The 7,790-nt window shown below is 31.4% G+C and overlaps 1 pseudogene; it reads left to right on the top strand.

Moving 5' to 3' along the window:
- The first annotated feature begins 2 nt into the window (after positions 1 to 2).
- On the top strand, positions 3 to 1,045 carry LOC105546384 (annotated as a pseudogene).
- The last annotated feature ends 6,745 nt before the right edge of the window (positions 1,046 to 7,790 follow it).

A 7,790-nucleotide genomic window follows, 5' to 3' on the forward strand; every position in this document is an offset into this window, starting at 1 on the left:
TGCATAATGAATGCAATAGAACAAGCACCAGAAGAAGCACATGTGATGGCAGCGATATCCCCTCCATTAACACACTGACACAAGCTGAAGTTCTGTCTTGCCAGATCTCAGTCTCAAGCCTTGAGGCATGTACTGACATACATGTTAAAAAAAAAAAAAGAAAAAAAAAAATTGAAAGTGTTGATGATGTCTGTGAATTTCTGAAACAGCAGCTCTTAGTCTTGGTGGAATGGGCTAAATATATTACTGCCTTCTGTCAGTTACCACTGGATGATAAGGTGGCACTGTTGAGATCTCATGCAGGGGAACACTTAACTGCCTGGAGCTATAAAGAGATCCATGATGTATAAAGATACTTTGCTTTTGGGAAACAACTATATTATTCACTGCAATAGCTGTGAAGTTGAGATTAGCAGTGTAATCAATCGGGTTCTAGATGAGCTGGTTCAACCATTTCAAGAAATCCAAAAGGCAATTGTATTTTTTGGCCCAGATGCGAAAGGGCTACACTTAAATGGGCTACACAGATCCAATAAACATTAAAAGCATGCAATTCCAAGAGTGGATGGGTTTGGAGAACTACATCAATGATCCGCACGCAGTATGGCTCCCTGGGGAAGGTTTGGAGAGTTGTTTCTGCTGCTGCCCGCACTGCCGTGCATCATTTGGCAAATGACTGAGCAAATACAGTTTATTTATTTTGAGGATGACTTCAATTGTCCACCTACTTCAGGAAATGTTAGATGGGGCTTCCAATGGTAGTAGTCACCTCCATCATCCAATACATCCACATTTATCTCAAGATCCATTGATTGGACAAACTGTACTTTTAGGTCCCATGCACACACTGGTTCATACAGACCACATTTGAACTCCTGAAACCCCACTCCCTTCCCCACCACAAGGCTCTGGACAAGAAGATTACAGAACAACTACAAATCAAGCTTCAGTCATTTCACCAGCGTGTCTTCAAACAAAACACAATAGCGAAAATGTGTTTATTTCTGAACAGCGCTGCATAAATGTGAAAAGCTGTTTGTCTTAAAACATCTCAAGATAGTACATTTGGCAAACTCTGATCCAAGGCTTCTTCACGGTACTGTTATAAGATGGTATCCTATTTTCTTTTTTACATGTTCATTCTGTTTGTTGTTGCCACTGTGTGAAACTTTCACATGAAATCAATGTATATTTGAGTCTGAAGATGTTTATACAGTGTATTTGTTCTGCCCTTGCATTCTGCCTGCATCTGTTAAGTCTAATATGTGCCTTTGATTTGTTTTCTTAATATTGATTGAAATGCATAAGTAATTGCTTTATTGTGATGTGATGCAGAACAAAATGTAGTTTTTAAACTTAGAATAGTGGATCAGAAATCTCAGTTTAATATAAAATGAAGGTTTTTTAAAAAATAAATTACAAACTTGCAGATTAGAAAAATAAAGCAATTGCTGTAGAATAACGTATACCTTTTTGAAGAATCTCCTCTGGGTGTTCTGTGGCAAAGAAGCATCTCTTTTGTCTACAGTTAAATATACCAATCCTAAATTTAGGAAATTATAAAAAGTCATTCCAAGAAAGACTGGATATTTTTTGAAATGTGACTGTCTTTGAAGATTTATGTTAAGCTAAGACATGTTCGTTTTATCAGTTAAGATACAGGCTAAACAGGAACAAAGAAACTCCAAAAAGATTCACTCAAATTAGACAGACATTTATTTCTTTCTTCTGAAACAATCTAGAAATAGTTCTCCATTGACTAGAAATCAGCACATGCCTGCAGCTGGGTCCCAGGGCGGCCAGGAGAATCATCTATAGGTTCAATTTCTGTGTCAGCCAAAAGCATGCCACTCTAAGAAAGCTGATCCTGGGGACAAATTAGCTGTCTTCCACCAATGTGCCTTATTTAGTCCTTACAAAAACACTTTAGGAGAGAGAGTATTATCTCTCTTTTATCAATAAAATAACCTTAAATTGAGGGTTTAAGAATATAACCAAAGTTCATAAATGTAAATCTAGGTCTGGTTGACATTAATGATTATAAATTTTTGTTGTGCAATAAAAAATGCAAGCTTTTTACTCACAGAGTGTTTTTTAAATATATGCAATTGAGTGGTTATTGGATATTATCTATCATGTTGCCTATAATATATTTAGATGTAAGCAATGAGTGTAAAATTGTTGCAGTTTTAATAAGAAACAACTTTTGTAGTTTTAATAAGACTTTCTTCTAAAGAAATTAAAGAAAATAAAACATTCACCAAGTAGATTTGATGAAAACAAAAACAAATTCAAATAATTGACTTAGAATACTTTTCGAAATCTAGCAGCTGAGGGATGTACCAACTGTCTAATTCCAGACTGAGGAATATACTTTGTTGAAGCCTTAAACTACTCGATATCATCTCCAAGCTAGAGCTTATTTTAAAACAATTTAATCATGAGCTACCTCAAGAGTCAGTGGTTCCTCTCTGGTTGATAAGAGCGAAAACTGTCAGAGTAATTATTAATATCAATGATATATTTTAGAAAAAACTATTCCAACCTGTAAAATATTGAATTAAATAAACTTTCTTAGGATCTTTAAGCAATACTAAGACTATGATGCCATAAATCTCACTTACCCTACAAGTGAAAAGATTATATTAATGTTAACTTATTGGCTGCTGAGGTAAAATTCAACTCAATGTAGAAAAATGGTTACTTAAAAGCTATAATTGGTTTAATAAAACCAATACAATTTCTTCAAGACCTGATACCCTTGTGAAACCATAAAGGATATCATTGTTTGATGGAGGTTAACTCTTCTTTTTTGAAAATTTACTCTAGTGTCTGCTTCATGGATAACATTTTTTTTTTTTTAATTTTTATACATACAAATATCCTTTTGCAGGTTTTTGTTGAGTTTGCAGGGCTTTCTCTTAGAAGATACAAAAAATGTCATCTTGTTCCATGCAGACTGCTACAACAAAATACCATACCTTGGGAAGACCATAAACAACCAGAATTTATTTCTTATTGTTGTCAAGGTTTGGAAGTCCAAGATCAAGGAATTGGAGCTATTGGCAAATTTGGTCCCCAATTCATACCTGCCATTTTCTAACTTTGTCCTGACACATGAAAGAAACAAGGCAGCTCTGTTGGGGTCTCTATTATGAAGACACTAATCCTTATGACTTAATCACTTCCCAAAGGCCCCTAATCACCTTCCAAAGACCTCCTAATAGCATCACCCCAAGCAATAGGTTTCAACATATGAAATTTTAAAAACACAAGCATTCAGAACATAGCAAATAACTTTAAAATACAAAACATAAAGTTCATTTTTAAAGAAACTTCTAATTTATCCATATATGTTTAGTAAACAGCTATGTTTTAAAACTATTAGTAATGATTTGGCTTCAATAACTATAGTTAAGAAATTTATAATGTAATATTTTGTATACTGAACTGTCAAAAATGCTGAACAAAAAGGAACTAATATTTTTGACATATTTTCAAAATATTGATAAGGAAATGTATTCCTTTTGTATACCATACAACTGTTTTCAGGTAATATGAATGAATAATGTGTTGTGAAATAATGATTCATTTTATAAATGTAAAATTATTTTTATAATTTTTTGTTGAATATCAAAAATTAGTAGATTTTTAAATGTCAAATCATAGTGAGATTACAGTATTTCTAAACTGTGATGCCATATTGCTTCACTGAACTTTGTAAATAAAAACAGAAAAAAATAAAAATAATATTTGTCTTCTTATAAATAGTCAGTATTTTTATTTATAAACATAGAATTAATGTCTATTTAGATGCTCTTTGGTTTATTTTATGGTTCTAAAATATTCTACATATATATTCTTTACCTATTTCATTAAAGACATACCTACATTTTTTTGTGCTGTTGTATTGCTATACCATGATATACCACGATAATGATAATAGAAGTCTAACATTGCTATATTAATTTCAGATAGAGTAAACCTCAGAACAAAAAAAAAGAAAATTATGAGGGATGCAGAGGGGAATTACTAAATGAGAAAGGAGTCAAGTCAAAGATCTGCAGTATGGCATAACATTTTAAGGACATAATATTTTAACCTGTATTTTCTTGGAGGCCACCTTTTCCAGTTTAAACTATTACTGATTGTACTCTGGAACACTAACATGGTATATGAAGATTACCAAAGGATGAGTATATTGATAATTTAATCTAATGTATTATCTATATCATATTATTAATCAATTAACATATAGTCTTAAATAATAGTGCGGGGAGCTAAGCTTATTGAACAGAATTTTATTGTAATATTAATAAATAGGAGACATTAGATAGAATCCTTGAAACTTATTAAATTGCCCATTGAATAAGTAAAAAATTCATAAAATCACTTCATTTTAAATGTTATAGATAGAGCCACAAATACAGTAATTTTGAAAACGTGTGTTGTATACTATCTAATTCAACTGCAGTTAAAAATGGGTCAAGATATATCTATATTCATGGGAAAATTTTTTTTGTGAAAATTTGTTGGGATAATAATGACAATTACTTAGCAGAGTGCCTGATGCCTCAGAATCAAAAAATATTTTAAAACAACAGAAATGATGTGATTTTTTTTCTTAAGATGCCAGTTGATATACAGTTATAACTGTAACTGTATTCACAGTATTATTTACAGTATCAGTATTAACTCTATTTGGACCACTCTCTGAATTATGCATAGGTACAACCAGGCTTATTGAGAAACACATTTAGTTGTTTCTACACTTGCCTTTTTCTGGTTCTAGATGTTTTTTCAGATTGTTGATTAAATAAAAAATAAGTGGAAAACTAAAATAATAGTGACAGGAGTTATTAGTACAGGTGGCTTCAAACCAAGAAAGGTATATAAAGCTTAATATTCAAGTTGAAAATCACAGTACAAATCCAGTTATATCACAAGAGTAAAGAACACATTTTACTTAAAGAAACTTGGAACATAATGTAGTTATGAAAATATGGTAGCTGTTGTACCCAAAGTTGCCTCCTACAATTGCAATTAAATTGAGCTGCAGTGACATTTGTGATCCCAAACGAACATATAAATATTTTATAATTTACTACTATGTCTGTTGTGTATTTCACAATGTAAATTTTAGAAATGTCAGGGAAACCTTCTAAGTTTGAAAAGTAGGAAGTACACATTGACCAACTCCATCTAAAAGAAAGTAAACATATTGTTCTCAAATTGAGTTACTATCTTGCATGTTACATTTACACAGAGTGAACCTTCAATGAAAGGCTTAAATTTTTTCCTGCATAGCTACTACAGAATAATGCATTAAAATCACAAAAGGATGCACACAACGAAGAGTCCATTGCCCTGCACACAACAGGTACAGACAGTCCTGTGTAAGAGATTCAGATCATAATGAGATAATGAAAAACCCTATAAAATGTAGCTCTAATTGAACTCTTTACTTGTGTATAAATGAATTTGGAAAACTTCCCAGACTATTATTGCTTTTATAAGGAAACATCTGTTTGAAGGGAGTGGCTGAATAAAATAGCTTAGTCTCATCATCAACACAAAGGCTGAGGACATTGATTTTTTTCTAGGGTTGCCGAAGCATTTTCAATTTTTTTGCACATTTTTTTTTAGTCCACTTGAAAAACTCTTTGCCTGATATCTTACTCAAAATGGACACCTAAAGGATTCATGATTTCAAAATAGTTTATTAAAAAAGCAATCTCTCATTCAAATCTAAAAAGAATGAAATAAATTTTGTGACATAGAGTTAAATAATTCTTCAAAACTTTGCAATTACATAAATTAAAGGGAAAATTATCACTGGTCTTTGACCCTAAATTAGATTTCATTTTTTTTTTTGAGTTGATTCTTGAGCATTAGCAAGAAAATGATCAAATCACCTGATAATGTGTTCTTGTAGTTTGTATCAGTCACATAAAATTTAATTTATACATAAAAATAAGCTTAAAAATTTAGAAACAAACACATTTGTTTGGCATATTTACGTTTAGCCTGAGTGTTATAAAACAAAACCTTAAGACTATGATATACTTTCTGGTCAGTTTTGCATTTTTGGCTAGGTTACATTACAAATATTGGATGATCTTCATTGTAAATATTGGTGAGCAGTTTTTTTTTTTTTTAATTATCAAAGTCAGCCCCATATAATTTCTAGATAAGAAAAAAATATTTACTGTGCAAAAAATATGGAATGCTTCTTTTTGTTGTTGTTGTTTAAAAATATTGGTCATAGTTGCCTGAGTTTTCTTCAGTTTTAAGTATTAAAGAAAGTTTTTTCCTTCCTAAAGTGGTTCAGAGACCTGAAAATGAAATGTCGGTTATTTTACTCTAGTGAGTGAGACTCTAGAATTACGTTGGCTCCAGGTAAGTCAGAGAATAGGAGGTTTGCCTTGAGCATACGTAATAATTTAGGCTTAGCTCCTATGGCCAGCGGTTTACTCCCTCTTGACAGAAAATCTATGAGAACCTTCCAGGAAGACAAACTCTTTGGATTAAGATCAGAATCCAGACTTTTCCCTGAAGACTAGATATACAATTAAATTAAAATGAAAGATACATCAGACCCATAGATATAAAAATATTAAATGATATGTATATTAAAGATATATAGAGAGAGAAAGCTTTAGAATCATAGCACAGAGTGATTTATTTAAATAAATTGCTCAGTATATACCTCTAATAAAGTAATTTTATGAAATATTATTTTAATTTATAAAGTTCAAATTTATTTCTAAACTGTTTACAACTTAAAGTGTTATTTTTATGGTACCCAGAAATAGATGTTACTGAAACTAACTGTGATTTCAAATTTTGAAAGGAAACATACATTTTCCAAAGTGAAACTTTTAGGAAAATATGTTACATGAGAAATGTATTATGTTACAGTCATGCAAAGAAATGTTGCCAACAATATATAATTTTGCATTAGCCACCTATAGAAAAATGCAATGAAGTTTGTAATAAAAATAAATGTTATTGTATATATTTAATATATACAACATGATGTTATAAGACACACACACACACATATATATATATATTAAAATGGTTACTATATTGTTACAAATTAAATTATCCATCATCTCACATAGTTACTAATTCCCCACCCTTTGGCAAAAGCAGCTATAGTCTACTAATTTAGCAAAAATTCTGAATACAACTCTCCGTTATTAATTATAGTCCTCATTTTGTACATTAGATCTTTTGACTTGGTCACACTAAGTATTTACTACTTTTTGTCCTTTGACCCTATTCTTGACACCACAGCTTAAATGACAGTCTTTCCTGATCAACCTAAAACACACTCAAAAACACATAGAAAATATTGAGTAGTGCTTTTCTTCTATATGTACTCTCATGATATTCCCTACTACCCCATCCCTAGCTCTAATTGCTTGCTTCATTATTATTTTCTGCTTACTCATCTGGAACCTTCTCTAGGATCTGAATGTAATGAGGCAAGGAGAGTTTTGACCCTGTTCATCATTATACACAATGTATGCCGCATTGGTGGTTAGCGCATAGTAGAACAGAATGTGTTTTTTAAACTTTTAAGTTCAGGGGTACTTGTGCAGGTCTGTCACATAGGTAAATGTGAATCATGATGGTTTGTTGTGCAGAAAACAATAATTTGATTGAAAAATAATAGCATTTCAAATTTGAAAGTAAATATTAAATGTCTATTTCTACTAAGTATTTTAAAAGAACCCTGGTGTTTAATCTTGCTCATTTTGGGTATCACGTTTTGGTAATCA

The sequence above is a fragment of the Mandrillus leucophaeus genome, unplaced genomic scaffold (assembly GCF_000951045.1).
Source record: "Mandrillus leucophaeus isolate KB7577 unplaced genomic scaffold, Mleu.le_1.0 Scaffold358, whole genome shotgun sequence".
Classification (NCBI taxonomy): domain Eukaryota; kingdom Metazoa; phylum Chordata; class Mammalia; order Primates; family Cercopithecidae; genus Mandrillus; species Mandrillus leucophaeus.